Source organism: Gopherus flavomarginatus, unplaced genomic scaffold (genome assembly GCF_025201925.1).
Source record: "Gopherus flavomarginatus isolate rGopFla2 unplaced genomic scaffold, rGopFla2.mat.asm mat_scaffold_398_arrow_ctg1, whole genome shotgun sequence".
Classification (NCBI taxonomy): Eukaryota; Metazoa; Chordata; order Testudines; family Testudinidae; genus Gopherus; species Gopherus flavomarginatus.
This window is the reverse complement of record NW_026115075.1, coordinates 51,029-66,141: the sequence shown is the minus strand read 5'-3', so window position 1 is coordinate 66,141 and position 15,113 is coordinate 51,029. Positions and strand designations below refer to the sequence as shown.

At 53.9% G+C, this 15,113-nt stretch overlaps 1 long non-coding RNA gene across 1 annotated transcript; it reads right to left on the bottom strand.

Annotated features, from left to right (window-relative positions):
- Positions 1 to 325: 325 nt before the first annotated feature.
- Positions 326 to 1,571, bottom strand: LOC127042398 (uncharacterized). The gene is made up of 2 exons (XR_007771921.1): positions 1,535 to 1,571; positions 326 to 494 (listed from the first exon to the last, which is right to left on the bottom strand). It is a non-coding gene; the product is annotated as an uncharacterized LOC127042398 (long non-coding RNA).
- Between the last annotated feature and the right edge of the window lie 13,542 nt (positions 1,572 to 15,113).

Below are 15,113 nucleotides of genomic sequence, written 5' to 3'. Positions count from 1 at the left end.
GAGTAAAGATGTTTCTTCTTGGGCTGATAACTGCCGCTTGTGTACCGGGGAAAAGCGATTGAGGAGTCTCACATGCTTGATATACTCAGGGGGTAACCGGCTCTTATTCTTTCGCTAACAAGAGGACTCCTAAAGGGTGGCATGTTTTTATGAAAGCCTTGGCAGAGCTAAACGTGCCTAAGACCGTCGTAGGGCATGTTACCAATAAACAATTTTTAGAGCGCCTAAAAATAGGGCTAAAGCCTGTCAAGGCCACAAGTAGAACCACCCCTTTTAAAAACGTCCCTGTTAAAAAACGAAAAATCGACTGGTTAAAAAGGTAAAATAAAAGACGTAAACAAAATTTTATTGGTGCACCTCTTTAAACACACGAGAAGACAAACACGTTTGAACATGTTGAAATATGTTTAAAACAGGTCTGGGCATGCCGGTCTTCTTCCTTTTACAAATTGCACCACCAAGCGGTCATTTTCTGGTAAATCATCTGTGTACAACTTTAAAATACAATCAAAAGATAAACCCTTATTACGTTGTTTAAGAAAAAAATCCAATGATAACCGCAGGTTACTGCTAGGAGGTCCTGAAGTTGTCTCTGATGAAACACAACTTTATCACAGTTACGGTTTAAAAAATTCATAATATACTTAGGGAAAAAGTTACTGTCTTCGGAAAAACCGCAGGAGTCAAATACTCGCCGGGCCCCCGTTTTGGAAAATAAAGGGCCAACAAATGTTCCCCGGGTAACTTATGGGGGTGGATGTTAACAATATGCCCCAAAGGTCTTCCGGACTCAAAACCTTTCGAAAGCAATCGCTAGAAAAAGCATCTAAAAAAGAAGGGTCCTTTGATAAAATAGTCACGTAGCTGCACGGTGTGCATGATTACATATAGTTAAACAGAACGTTTCTTCTATGATTTACTTCGAGCACGTTATCAAAAACCCCATACCCTATCATGTTAACCGTAGACGGCAAAGCCGTTGCAAACCGAATTTCCGCTCTCAGGTTTCCAGTTTTAATTAAAGAATAATGATCGGCGGACTCCTGATATGGGGTCAAATCAAAGGCGTACAGCGTATAGCCCTGGGCAAATTCATCGCCGGTTCCATTTTCAAAATCGGGTTGTAGGGGATTTGCTGGCACCTGTTCGCCATCCACATACAAGGCCACAAAATTAAGGTTATAATGTTTAAAGTTAAAAGGATTTTTAACGTAGCTGCCGCTGAAGGCGTCGTTATCTATAAAACCTACTACTAGCTGCTTGAGTAGCTGTCCTAAAAAAAGGTTTTCCTGGTAACTGACACGACTGCCGGCCGGTATGCTAAACACCTTTATGCTTACCCGGTCTACGGGATACTTAGCGTTGACAATCATTAAAGCTTCGCCGTGCCCCAAGCGAACCTCCAGGGTTACTTTTGCACGATTTAAAAGCAAAGAAACCGAAATAATGTGTACTTCATAATTCTGGTTTTCAATCCCGCTCATAAGGCAAAAAACATCTTTGCAACTTGTTAGTTTAATTTTTAAAACTACACCGTTTAGCAGTAGATTTTCTTTAAAAAAACAAATTGCGTAGCGAGGATGTCGTGGCTTTTCGTTTAAAATTAGCTCTATTAAGGCTCTCTAAGGGTAACAATTGTTGCTCTAGCTATTAATACGATCGCCTAAAGTAACATCCAGCTGGTTAAAAAGAGTGGCGATGGGGTAGTCTATTCGGGGCACCCGGGCATCATCATCAATGTCCGACCAGTCATCTTTTATCACCTTGCAGCACACGTAGAGTAGAGTGTTGTTAAGGTCTAAGTAAGGATCCCCAAGCCCCGTAATAAAAAAATTCAAGAGGTGCATTTACCGTAAAAGCGGTCAAAGAAGGTACCTCTACATAAAAGTTATTTTAAATACTGGTTTTTGTAGGGGCTATTTCAAATAAATCCAGTTCCGATTTTGGTGCATTCGTCAGACCTACAATGAATAAAAGCCATTTTAAAATATATCCCTTTTATCGCGGGAATGAGACGCTTCCTCTTCTTAGGGGGCCTTTTAGGTATATGGCTAAGACGTCTTCCGACAGCTTTTTTTTTAATGGTCTATATGGTACCTTAAATGGCTGGTGCATCGCTGCTCTTTTTTTCTCATTACCACTAAACCGGAACCTTCCTGTGCTCCTGTTTTGTTTTTAACTGCGCTAGACACGTGGTTTACAACATTTCTGGTTATATTTTTTGCGGCTGTTTTATGTGGGGTTTAATAATGAAAAAAAAACCTCTTTTTAAAGGGGACACGACTTTTCTAAAAAGACTGCGAAATATGCCTTCTAAACCTATCCCGTACAAAACGAGTAATCCTTGATATCCTGCTAAGGCATAGCCAGCCTGGGCCTTGTAGTAGTTTCTATACAAAAAGGGGTCTCCATAGTTTTTCTTAGTCACAATTCTCCAGCTTCTTGGGGGCGCAAATATAGTTTAACAATTATCTTTCCAAAACTAAATGAAGCACGCTTATTTTGATCCGTCTTTATTTCAATAGTAATTGTTCTGATGTGCTGCTTACTTAAGGGAACGTAATGCGGTTTGTCATACGTTATTGTAAGAAATTCGTTGTTGCTACCGCGGATGGGAACGCAGCGCAACAGCGGCACATAGTAGTCCCCCACTAACTGATGTTCCACTATATCCGTGTACACGTATAAAGAGTTAACCACCCCGTAATGTCTGCGGGGTACTATCCTACACGGATGATTTGAAAGCATTCCCAATATTGTTGCCAATTTACCCACTGTGGAAAAAAACTACTTTCCATCGTTTGGTTTTAACTGAACGCTTCTAGTCACAGGGTGGTAAATAACGTAGGTATTTGGTTTTTCGGCATCATTGTCTATATTCTTGATGATTTCTATTAAATGGTGAATGATTCAATAATAGCCGGAATCCATGTTGTAGGTTGGAATTTTTTTCCGAGGCTAAAGTAAATGCTGTTTCGTAAAGAAGCGTGTTCCAAAAGTGACAACAATAAATTTCCGATAAAGCGACATCCCACCGCCTTATTAAATTTAAAGGCGTGGCTAGTTTTATTGTAAAATTGGAACTAGTATTTTGAGGAAAAACCCCCGCTCAGGCATTGCTTGGTAAGCTCATGTAAAATCTTTTTTCAGTCATTTTTTTATTAAAGGTAGTGCACTTGAGACGCTTTAAGCCAACTATTAAATTTCTTAGGCCAGCCTTTCCATTTTACAAAAAAAATTTGTTTATTCCCTGACCTTTTTCTGCTAAAAATTTTTCTACCCTGTAAACGCAGTCCTCGTTAGGGTTTACTTTTTGTAAGTCTTCAGGATAAGAAGACCGCACGACTTCCTCCCCTTCATAATCTTGTAATGCATACACCTGTCTTTGCCCTCTTAATAAAACCCCTGAAACGATAAATATTTCATCGGTAATGGTTTGCTGATTCCCCTTTTCAACAATGCACTTTGTTTTAGATACTATTACTTGATCCCCTTTTTTTAGAAATCACACGTTGCGTCTTTATTTTAAAATTACCCCCGTAGACGGTTTTCCACAGCCTTAGCGCTTTAGCTTGTGTATGGTCAATTGGGCGTCCTCTGTGTAGTTCTGTGTTAATTTCTGTTGTAACCGTCTATGAAGACCCGGCATGTCCAGACCTGTTTTAAGCATGTTTCAACATGTTCAAACGTGTTTATCTTGCGTGTGTTTAAAGAGGTGCACCAATAAAATTTTATTTACGTCTTTTATTTTACATTGTTAACCAGTCGATTTTTCGTTTTTTAACAGGGACGTTTTTAAAAGGGGTGGTTCTACTTGTGGCCTTGACAGGCTTTAGCCCTACTTTTAGACGCTCTAAAAATTGTTCATTGGTAACATGCCCTACGACTGTCGTAGGCACGTTTAGCTCTGCCAAGGCTTTCATAGAAACATGCCACCCTTTAGGAGTCCTCTTGTTAGCGAAAGAGTTAAGTGTGATTCTTTTTAATTTCATAGAGGTTTTACCGCTGGACAGTTTGTCCCCGTATGTTTTAGGTCCCGCGGACACAAACTCCACAATGTGATCATCTGGGGGTATTTCGCTAGTTAAATCTCCTAAATAATCCAATGGGGTGGATTCCACTCCCCTTTTTACTGTACCCTTTGTTTAAAGCCTCCACCAACTCTATAGGGCACCAAGCCCGTGTTAAAGCCCTCTCCTCCTGATTGTGCCTGCAGGGGTCCTTTTGTTTTGTTTCTGCACAAAGTGCGCACAGGGGAAACATTAGTTTACCATCAACCCTGTATTGTAACACGGGAAAATACAAACCTCTTGGAAGGTACACTCTAACCTTGGCAACGCCAAAGTACTGGCAGATATCCCCAAAACCCTCATACACAATAACGGGATGTCCTACAGGATATTGATTAGTTTTGTTAACAAAAGGGTAGAGGTTGGTAAAATCGTAGTAATGAACCGGCTCCCCGGGCTGCGGTTTGTAATAATGGTAAATGGCGTTTGTTCTAGCACCGTAAAGGGCATCTCTAGGAACCAAAGGTTGTGGCAGCTTTTTTTCTCGTAAAAAATTTTCCACCTGGTTATCGTTTGCTAGCATAGTCCTTACCTAAAACCCCTGGCTTTTTGAAAATTCAGCCTTAATGATGGTTCTGTTGTACAGCTGTCCGTGGGTTGCCTTAAGCAACGGGTTGTAATCATTTTCGCAATAGCAAATGGGGCACCGGTGAAAAAACACCCGTTAAATTCAAAGGCCGTGGGAAGGCTGTACGCCCCCCGTTGTAAAAAAACACCAATTTTCATTTTCATAATACATAACGGTAATAGCTACCCCCAAGCACACTTCGAAAGAGCTCTCGTCTGTCAAGCTAATCATTTTTTGGTCCGAAAACCCCAATTCCTGATGAAGGTGTTTGGCCCCCTCTAACAGCTGGGCATCTGAAACTTTTTTATCTGACAGAAGACCCAGCACGCTACCGGCAAAAGACAGGTTGTCACCCTGGTTATTTAAATCAATTAAATGTTTTCTTTTTTTTCAAAAATTTTACTGCACGTAATAGTTTTTAGAGGTCTTACAGACCCAACTCCACCAACCCTGTTATTAATAAGTGTAACAGCCAGGCTTATAGTTTCGGACCACACAATCTCTGCGTTACTTTGCAACACATTAACGATGTTATTTAAAAAATCTACGTCGTTTAAATTTTCCCAAGGCCTCCGTAAAGAAAAGAGCTGGTGATTTGTCCCCGGGACATCTAAGCGTGGCTGTACAAAATCTTCAGGGCCCACCTGATTATTAATATCATCTAGCAAATTTTGAAAAGCGATGTCGATGGCCACCATGGTTTCTGTGAACCCGGTTACTCTGTCCAAATTAGCAAAACGAAATTCTTCAAAATAGTCATAAGCCTTAAACTTCCTTCGGGGTCTTATCCAGTATCTTACACGCTCCAAATACACCTGTGGTGGTGTATCAGGAGCGGGGGAATCTGGACCTTCAGAAGAAGAAGAAGGGGTGGGAGGGTCTATTTCCCTTTCTTGGTTGGGGGGGTTGTTTTTTAAAATAGCTTTGGTTTTTTTTATGTTTTTGGCCAAAAGCCTTCTTACTATTTTAGATTTTTTCCATTTTTTCCCCTACCCCTCTTTTCATTTTTAGGTTTCATGTGCAGTCAGCCTCTTCCTTCCCCCTTTATCGCACTTTCCACTTCTTTAATTAGTGCCCGTGTATCTGCTATTTTTTGGTCTAAAAACCACCCTTTCTTCTGGAAAATTTTGTTTTTGAAACACCTCAAGAATTAGCTTTGAAAACTTTTTTATCTATTAAACGCTAAACAGCTTGTTAAAAGCAGCAACAGATGCAGCCAGCCCCACAGGAACATTCTTATTTCTGGCAAGGGTTTTGCGGGTTCCAAAACCCGGGGGATTAACTTCTTCACCCTGCTCAAACCACGCCTAAACATGGTTGCTTCCACAGAGTTGTTTGTTTTTAAAGCTAATTGTTTTGGGTCGGGGAGGCAAAGGTCTGTTGAAAACTAGGGGCTTTAACTCCTCTGCCTCGCTTACCATGGTTCCTGGAAGTTGTAGAGGGTGGTTCAAAAGCTTGGGGGGGGGGTCTGAGCCCCTTTCCCCCCCTCCCTGAAAACGAATGCTGTTTTAGAGGTAGACTTTTTGGCCTTTTTTAGTGCCGACTGGTTTTGTGCAATAAGAGATTTGGACGCGCAGGGCTGTTCAAAATCGCTGTGCTTAATACCCTTGCTTCCAACTGCAGCTGCCTCAAAGGGAAATTTCTTGGCCTCTTTAAGCGCGCTCACCTTCAACATTTCTTCTTGAGGAATAACGCTTCATGAGTCTGCCGATACACATAAACAGAATGTTTTTTAGCACGGCTTTTTTTTTAACTAACAACAAAGCTGTTCCCCAAAAATATATATTTTAAAAACGTTTTTGCAATAAGCGGGCTAAAAACCGCGTTTAAATTATAGTTTACACCACGCAGGGGCGGTAGAACGGCAACTTTTGTACAATAAAAGCTTTAAGGGTTTTCAAGCCCCTAAAATGCACACTATTTCCAACTACAGATTTTTTTATTTTAAAAAACACATATTTGAAAAACAGTTCACACCTTCTTCTGTAATTTCAGGAAAACTATTGGGTGGTTTTGACTTCCATCTTGTTCTAAATTAAAAAAATAAATTTTTTTAAAACCTTTTATCTTAATAATAAATTATTCTTGTGTAGCATATTAATTAGCTTACCAAAGTTTAAAGCTTGTAGCGCGGCATCTGGGATGTCAAGAAAAAAGGCCTCGTCCTATTTAAAAGAAAAAATATTGCCTTTTAAGTGAGCATAACGCTAGTATAATATCTTGACGACCCACGCAAATTATAGTAAGGTTTCTTACCATGTGGTTGCTCCCCATAACGGTCAAAGTCTTGTATTAACAATATTTCTTTAACAGTCTTGTTAAGTTCTTTGTTCCTCTATTTATAGGCCTTCTTATCTCTGACCCACTGATCACAGAGGCTCCTTTACTAACAGGTGCTTTGCCCGACTTTCACATTGTTTTTACTAAAAAAGAAAAACAAAAAAAACCAATTAGTTTAAAACCTAGGGAAAAACTTTAAAAAAGGGTGTATTACGAAAAGCTTGCGCGTTTTAAAAACATCTTTGTAAAAGGGCTACTTGGTGGGAAAATGCTGCGGGTCTGTTTCTTTAGATAAGAAAAAAAATAATAGGAAGGGTGGAAAGAGGGGGAGCTGGCTCTTGCTTAAAGTCTTGAGACACTAGGTTTGGTTCAGGAAAATGAATTCTATGACGCTGTTGTAAAACTACCTCTGATTGGTCCGATCCAAAGGCGGTGATAACGAGCCTAAGAGGGTTTGAACCCGGAAAGCTGCCTCATTCTGCAGAAAGACGGGAAAAGGTAACAATTCTATCTCTTTCTCTTTAATCCTACCATGTGTTCTCTATTTTTGCTCTTTGCAAATTGGACTCTCTCTTCGCTTTTCTTGTCTTGTAAACCGCCCTGATTCTGAATTCTTTTTTACCCTGTGCTTACTAAACAGACTCTGCCTGCTTCTCTCTCTGTCTCATTCTGATTCCGCCATGTGCTGTCTATCTTTGATCTTTCATCTTAACCTGCAATGATATTGAATAGTCTAAATACATTTTTACCCCGTGCTTACAAAACAGGCTTTGCCTTTGTCAATTTTCCTTTTAAACTTCGTTTTTTCTTAATCTACATTGGTATTATTTAGTTTTAATGTGTTTTATTTACTAAGGTGAAACCAAAAAAGCTACCTGGTTTTACAAAAAGACTGCAAACGTAAACTTTTTTTAAGTTTACCGTAAGCTTTATTGTATTTTTCTTAGACACTTTTTAAAAAAGTTTTTATGCTGTGCTTACCAAGCAGGTTTTGCCTCAGACAATTCCCTTTATAAACCTAGATTACAATATTATTTAACTTTTTTATTAATACACCCTGATATTTAACACTTTTTATTCATGTCATCAAGCACAAAACTACACAACACTTCCCCTAGTCAAACACATACACGCCCATTTTTTTCAGAATACTCTACGGAGCCAAAGGAAATGGAGGCTGGGAAGCCGGACATAAGCCCTAAAAGTGCCGTGGAAACGTGTCAAAATTGCATGGTGATGAGTGCTATCGAGCTTATTACTACTCATGGTTCTCCGGGGCCACGGTTGGGGCCCGCAGGGGTTGAGACCCTTGAGCTACGGTTGGGGCCCCAGGGGGTAGGTCCCTATTGCGGGGTTCGGTCCCAAAGCGGTTGGGCCCCTAGAGCTCGGGTTGGGGCCCCCAGGGTTTGGGCCTCTGGAGTTGGTGTTGGGGCCCCCAGGGTTTGGGCCCCTGGAGCTGGTGTTGGCCCCCCCAGGGTTTGGGCCCCTGGAGCTGGTGTTGGGGCCCACAGGGATTGGGCCCCTGGAGTTGGTGTTGGGGCCCCCAGGGGTTGGGCCCCTGGAGCTATGGTTCGGGCCCCCAGGGGTTGGGCCCCTGGAGTTGGTGTTGGGGCCCCCAGGGGTTGGGCCCCTGGAGTTGGTGTTGGAGCCCCCAGGGGTTGGGCCCCTGGAGCTATGGTTCGGGACCCCAGGGTTTGGGCCCCTGGAGTTGGTGTTGGGGCCCCCAGGGGTTGGGCCCCTGGAGTTGGTGTTGGGGCCCCCAGGGTTTGGGCCCCTGGAGCTGGTGTTGGGGCCCCCCGGGTTTGAGCCCCTGGAGTTGGTGTTGGGGCCCCCAGGGTTTGGGCCCCTGGAGCTATGGTTCGGGCCCCCAGGGGTTGGGCCCCTGGAGTTGGTGTTGGGGCCCCCAGGGGTTGGGCCCCTGGAGCTATGGTTCGGGCCCCCAGGGTTTGGGCCCCTGGAGTTGGTGTTGGGGCCCCCAGGGTTTGGGCCCCTGGAGCTGGTGTTGGGGCCCCCAGGGGTTGGGCCCCTGGAGCAGGTGTTGGGGCCCCCAGGGGTTGGGCCCCTGGAGCTATGGTTCGGTCCCCCAGGGTTTGGGCCCCTGGAGCTGGTGTTGGGGTCCGCAGGGGTTGGGCCCCTGGAGCTGGTGTTGGTGCCCCCAGGGGTTGGGCCCCTGGAGTTGGTTTTGGGGCCCCCAGGGTTTAGGCCCCTGGAGCTGGTGTTGGGGCCCCCAGGGGTTGGGCCCCTGGAGTTGGTGTTGGGGCCCCCAGGGGTTCGGCCCCTGGAGCTATGGTTCGGGCCCCCAGGGGCTGGGCCCCTGGAGTTGGTGTTGGGGCCCCCAGGGGTTGGGCCCCTGGAGCTGGTGTTGGGGACCCCAGGGTTTGAGCCCCTGGAGTTGGTGTTGGGGCCCCCAGGGTTTGGGCCCCTGGGGCTATGGTTCGGGCGCCCAGGGTTTGGGCCCCTGGAGTTGGTGTTGGGGCCCCCAGGGATTGGGCCCCTGGAGTTGGTGTTGGGGCCCCCAGGGTTTGGGCCCCTGGAGCTGGTGTTGGGGCCCACAGGGGTTGGGCCCCTGGAGTTGGAGTTGTGGCCCCCAGGGGTTGGGCCCCTGGAGCTGGTGTTGGGCCCCCCAGGGGTTGAGCCCCTGGAGCTACGGTTCAGGCCCCCAGGGGTTGGGCCCCTGGAGCTGGTGTTGGGGCCCCCAGGGTTTGGGCCCCTGGAGATATGGTTCGGGCCCTCAGGGGTTGGGCCCCTGCAGCTATGGTTCGGGCCCCCAGGGGTTGGGCCCCTGGAGCTATGGTTCGGTCCCCCAGGGTTTGGGCCCCTGGAGCTGGTGTTGGGGTCCCCAGGGATTGGGCCCCTGGAGCTATGTTTCGGGCCCCCAGGGGTTGGGCCCCTGGAGCTGGTGTTGGGGCACCCAGGGGTTGGGCCCCTGGAGTTGGTGTTGGGGCCCCCAGGGGTTGGGCCCCTGGAGCTATGGTTCGGGCCCCCAGGGATTGGGCCCCTGGAGTTGGTGTCGGGCCCCCAGGGTTTGCGCCCCTGGAGCTGGTGTTGGGGACCCCAGGGGTTGAGCCCCTGGAGCTGGTGTTGGGGCCCCCAGGGGTTGGGCCCCTGGAGCTATGGTTCGGTCCCGGAGGATTTGGGCCCCTGGAGCTGGTGTTGGGGTCCCCAGGGGTTGGGCCCCTGGAGCTATGGTTCGGGCGCCCAGGGGTTGGGCCCCTGGAGCTGGTGTTGGGGCACCCAGGGGTTGGGCCCCTGGAGTTGGTGTTGGGGCCCCCAGGGGTTGGGCCCCTGGAGCTATGGTTCGGGCCCCCAGGGTTTGGGCCCCTGGAGTTGGTGTTGGGGCCCCCAGGGGTTGGGCCCCTGGAGTTGGTGTTGGGGCCCCCAGGGTTTGGGCCCCTGGAGCTGGTGTTGGGGCCCCCAGGGTTTGAGCCGCTGGAATTGGTGTTGGGGCTCCCAGGGTTTGGGCCCCTGGAGCTATGGTTCGGGCCCCCAGGGGTTGGGCCCCTGGAGTTGGTGTTGGAGCCCCCAGGGGTTGGGCCCCTGGAGCTATGGTTCGGGCCCCCAGGGTTTGGGCCCCTGGAGTTGGTGTTGGGGCCCCCAGGGTTTGGGCCCCTGGAGCTGGTGTTGGGGCCCCCAGGGGTTGGGCCCCTGGAGCAGGTGTTGGGGCCCTCAGGGGTTGGGCCCCTGGAGCTATGGTTCGGTCCCCCAGGGTTTGGGCCCCTGGAGCTGGTGTTGGGGTCCCCAGGGGTTGGGCCCCTGGAGCTGGTGTTGGGGCCCCCAGGGGTTGGGCCCCTGGAGTTGGTTTTGGGGCCCCCAGGGTTTGGGCCCCTGGAGCTGGTGTTGGGGCCCCCAGGGGTTGGGCCCCTGGAGTTGGTGTTGGGGCCCCCAGGGGTTGGGCCCCTGGAGCTATGGTTCGGGCCCGCAGGGTTTGGGCCCCTGGAGTTGGTGTTGGGGCCCCCAGGGTTTGGGCCCCTGGAGCTGGTGTTGGGGCCCCCAGGGTTTGAGCCCCTGGAGTTGGTGTTGGGGCCCCCAGGGTTTGGGCCCCTGGGGCTATGGTTCGGGCCCCCAGGGTTTGGGCCCCTGGAGTTGGTGTTGGGGCCCCCAGGGGTTGGGCCCCTGGAGTTGGTGTTGGGGCCCCCAGGGGTTGGGCCCCGGGAGCTATGGTTCGGGCCCCCAGGGGTTGGGCACCTGGAGTTGGTGTTGGGGCCCCCAGGGGTTGGGCCCCTGGAGCTGGTGTTGGCCCCCCCAGGGTTTGGGCCCCTGGAGCTGGTGTTGGGGCCCCCAGGGGTTGGGCCCCTGGAGTTGGGGTTGGGGCCCCCAGGGGTTGGGCCCCTGGAGCTATGGTTCGGGCCCCCAGGGGTTGGGCCCCTGGAGCTATGGTTCGGTCCCCCAGGGTTTGGGCCCCTGGAGCTGGTGTTGGGGTCCCGAGGGGTTGGGCTCCTGGAGCTATGGTTCGGGACCCCAGGGGTGGGCCCCTGGAGCTGGTTTTGGGGCCCCCAGGGGTTGGGCCCCTGGAGTTGGTGTTGGGGCCCCCAGGGGTTGGGACCCTGGAGCTATGGTTCGGGCCCCCAGGGTTTGGGCCCCTGGAGTTGGTGTTGGGGCCCCCAGGGTTTGGGCCCCTGGAGTTGTTGTTGGGGCCCCCAGGGGTTGGGCCCCTGGAGATATGGTTCGGGCCCCCAGGGATTGGGCCCCTGGAGCTATGGTTCCGGCCCCCAGTGGTTGAGCCCCTGGAGTTGGTGTTGGGGCCCCCAGGGGTTGGGCCCTGGAATTGGTGTTGGGGCCCCAAGGGTTTGGGCCCCTGGAGCTGGTGTTGGGGCCCCCAGGGGTTGGGCCCCTGGAGCTATGGTTCGGTCCCCCAGGGTTTGGGCCCCTGGAGCTGGTGTTGGGGTCCCCAGGGGTTGGGCCCCTGGAGCTGGTGTTGGGGCCCCCAGGGGTTGGGCCCCTGGAGTTGGTTTTGCGGCCCCCAGGGTTTGGGCCCCTGGAGCTGGTGTTGGGGCCCCCAGGGGTTGGGCCCCTGGAGTTGCTGTTGGGGCCCCCAGGGTTTGGGCCCCTGGAGCTGGTGTTGGGGCCCCCAGGGTTTGAGCCCCTGGAGTTGGTGTTGGGGCCCCCAGGGGTTGGGCCCCTGGAGCTATGGTTCGGGCCCCCAGGGGTTGGGCCCCTGGAGCTATGGTTCGGTCCCCCAGGGTTTGGGCCCCTGGAGCTGGTGTTGGGGTCCCGAGGGGTTGGGATCCTGGAGCTATGGTTCGGGCCCCGAGGGGTGGGCCCCTGGAGCTGGTGTTGGGGCCCCCAGGGGTTGGGCCCCTGGAGTTGGTGTTGGGGCCCCCAGGGGTTGGGCCCCTGGAGTTGGTGTTGGAGCCCCCAGGGGTTGGGCCCCTGGAGCTATGGTTCGGGACCCCAGGGTTTGGGCCCCTGGAGTTGGTGTTGGGGCCCCCAGGGGTTGGGCCCCTGGAGTTGGTGTTGGGGCCCCCAGGGTTTGGGCCCCTGGAGCTGGTGTTGAGGCCCCCCGGGTTTGAGCCCCTGGAGTTGGTGTTGGGGCCCCCAGGGTTTGGGCCCCTGGAGCTATGGTTCGGGCCCCCAGGGGTTGGGCCCCTGGAGTTGGTGTTGGGGCCCCCAGGGGTTGGGCCCCTGGAGTTGGTGTTGGGGCCCCCAGGGGTTGGGCCCCTGGAGCTATGGTTCGGGCCCCCAGGGTTTGGGCCCCTGGAGTTGGTGTTGGGGCCCCCAGGGGTTGGGCCCTGGAATTGGTGTTGGGGCCGCAAGGGTTTGGGCCCCTGGAGCTGGTGTTGGGGCCCCCAGGGGTTGGGCCCCTGGAGTTGGTGTTGGGGCCCCCAGGGGTTGGGCCCCTGGAGCTATGGTTCGGGACCCCAGGGATTGGGCCCCTGGAGTTGGTGTTGGGGCCCCCAGGGGTTGGGCCCCTGGAGTTGGTGTTGGGGCCCCCAGGGGTTGGGCCCCTGGAGCTATGGTTCGGGACCCCAGGGATTGGGCCCCTGGAGTTGGTGTTGGGGCCCCCAGGGGTTGGGCCCCTGGAGTTGGTGTTGGGGCCCCCAGGGTTTGGGCCCCTGGAGCTGGTGTTGGGGCCCCCCGGGTTTGAGCCCCTGGAGTTGGTGTTGGGGCCCCCAGGGTTTGGGCCCCTGGAGCTATGGTTCGGGCCCCCAGGGGTTGGGCCCCTGGAGTTGGTGTTGGGGCCCCCAGGGGTTGGGCCCCTGGAGCTATGGTTCGGGCCCCCAGGGTTTGGGCCCCTGGAGTTGGTGTTGGGGCCCCCAGGGTTTGGGCCCCTGGAGCTGGTGTTGGGGCCCCCAGGGGTTGGGCCCCTGCAGCAGGTGTTGGGGCCCCCAAGGGTTGGGCCCCTGGAGCTATGGTTCGGTCCCCCAGGGTTTGGGCCCCTGGAGCTGGTGTTGGGGTCCCCAGGGGTTAGGCCCCTGGAGCTGGTGTTGTTGCCCCCAGGGATTGGGCCCCTGGAGTTGGTTTTGGGGCCCCTAGGGTTTAGGCCCCTGGAGCTGGTGTTGGGGCCCCCAGGGGTTGGGCCCCTGGAGTTGGTGTTGGGGCCCCCAGGGGTTGGGCCCCTGGAGCTATGGTTCGGGCCCCCAGGGTTTGGGCCCCTGGAGTTGGTGTTGGGGCCCCCAGGGGTTGGGCCCCTGGAGTTGGTGTTGGGGCCCCCAGGGGTTGGGCCCCTGGAGCTATGGTTCGGGCCCCCAGGGGTTGAGCCCCTGGAGTTGGTGTTGGGGCCCCCAGGGGTTGGGCCCTGGAATTGGTGTTGGGGCCGCAAGGGTTTGGGCCCCTGGAGCTGGTGTTGGGGCCCCCAGGGGTTGGGCCCCTGGAGTTGGTGTTGGGGCCCCCAGGGGTTGGGCCCCTGGAGCTATGCTTCGGGCCCCCAGGGGTTGGGCCCCTGGAGTTGGTGTTGGGGCCCCCAGGGGTTGGGCCCCTGGAGTTGGTATTGGAGCCCCCAGGGGTTGGGCCCCTGGAGCTATGGTTCGGGACCCCAGGGTTTGGGCCCCTGGAGTTGGTGTTGGGGCCCCCAGGGGTTGGGCCCCTGGAGTTGGTGTTGGGGCCCCCAGGGTTTGGGCCCCTGGAGCTGGTGTTGGGGCCACCCGGGTTTGAGCCCCTGGAGTTGGTGTTGGGGCCCCCAGGGTTTGGGCCCCTGGAGCTATGGTTCGGGCCCCCAGGGGTTGGGCCCCTGGAGTTGGTGTTGGGGCCCCCAGGGGTTCGGCCCCTGGAGTTGGTGTTGGGGCCCCCAGGGGTTGGGCCCCTGGAGCTATGGTTCGGGCCCCCAGGGTTTGGGCCCCTGGAGTTGGTGTTGGGGCCCCCAGGGTTTGGGCCCCTGGAGCTGGTGTTGGGGCCCCCAGGGGTTGGGCCCCTGGAGCAGGTGTTGGGGCCCCCAGGGGTTGGGCCCCTGGAGCTATGGTTCGGTCCCCCAGGGTTTGGGCCCCTGGAGCTGGTGTTGGGGTCCCCAGGGGTTGGGCCCCTGGAGCTGGTGTTGTTGCCCCCAGGGGTTGGGCCCCTGGAGTTGGTTTTGGGGCCCCCAGGGTTTAGGCCCCTGGAGCTGGTGTTGGGGCCCCCAGGGGTTGGGCCCCTGGAGTTGGTGTTGGGGCCCCCAGGGGTTGGGCCCCTGGAGCTATGGTTCGGGCCCCCAGGGGTTGGGCCCCTGGAGTTGGTGTTGGGGCCCCCAGGGGTTGGGCTCCTGGAGTTGGTGTTGGGGATCCCAGGGTTTGGGTCCCTGGAGCTGGTGTTGGGGACCCCAGGGTTTGAGCCCCTGGAGTTGGTGTTGGGGCCCCCAGGGTTTGGGCCCCTGGGGCTATGGTTCGGGCGCCCAGGGTTTGGGCCCCTGGAGTTGGTGTTGGGGCCCCCAGGGGTTGGGCCCCTGGAGTTGGTGTTGGGGCCCCCAGGGTTTGGGCCCCTGGAGCTGGTGTTGGGGCCCACAGAGGTTGGGCCCTGGAGTTGGAGTTGGGGCCCCCAGGGGTTGGGCCCCTGGAGCTGGTGTTGGGCCCCCCAGGGGTTGAGCCCCTGGAGCTACGGTTCGGGCCCCCAGGGGTTGGGCCCCTGGAGCTGGTGTTGGGGCCCCCAGGGTTTGGGCCCCTGGAGATATGGTTCGGGCCCTCAGGGGTTGGACCCCTGCAGCTATGGTTCGGACCCCCAGGGGTTGGGCCCCTGGAGCTATGGTTCGGTCCCCCAGGGTTTGGGCCCCTGGAGCTGGTGTTGGGGTC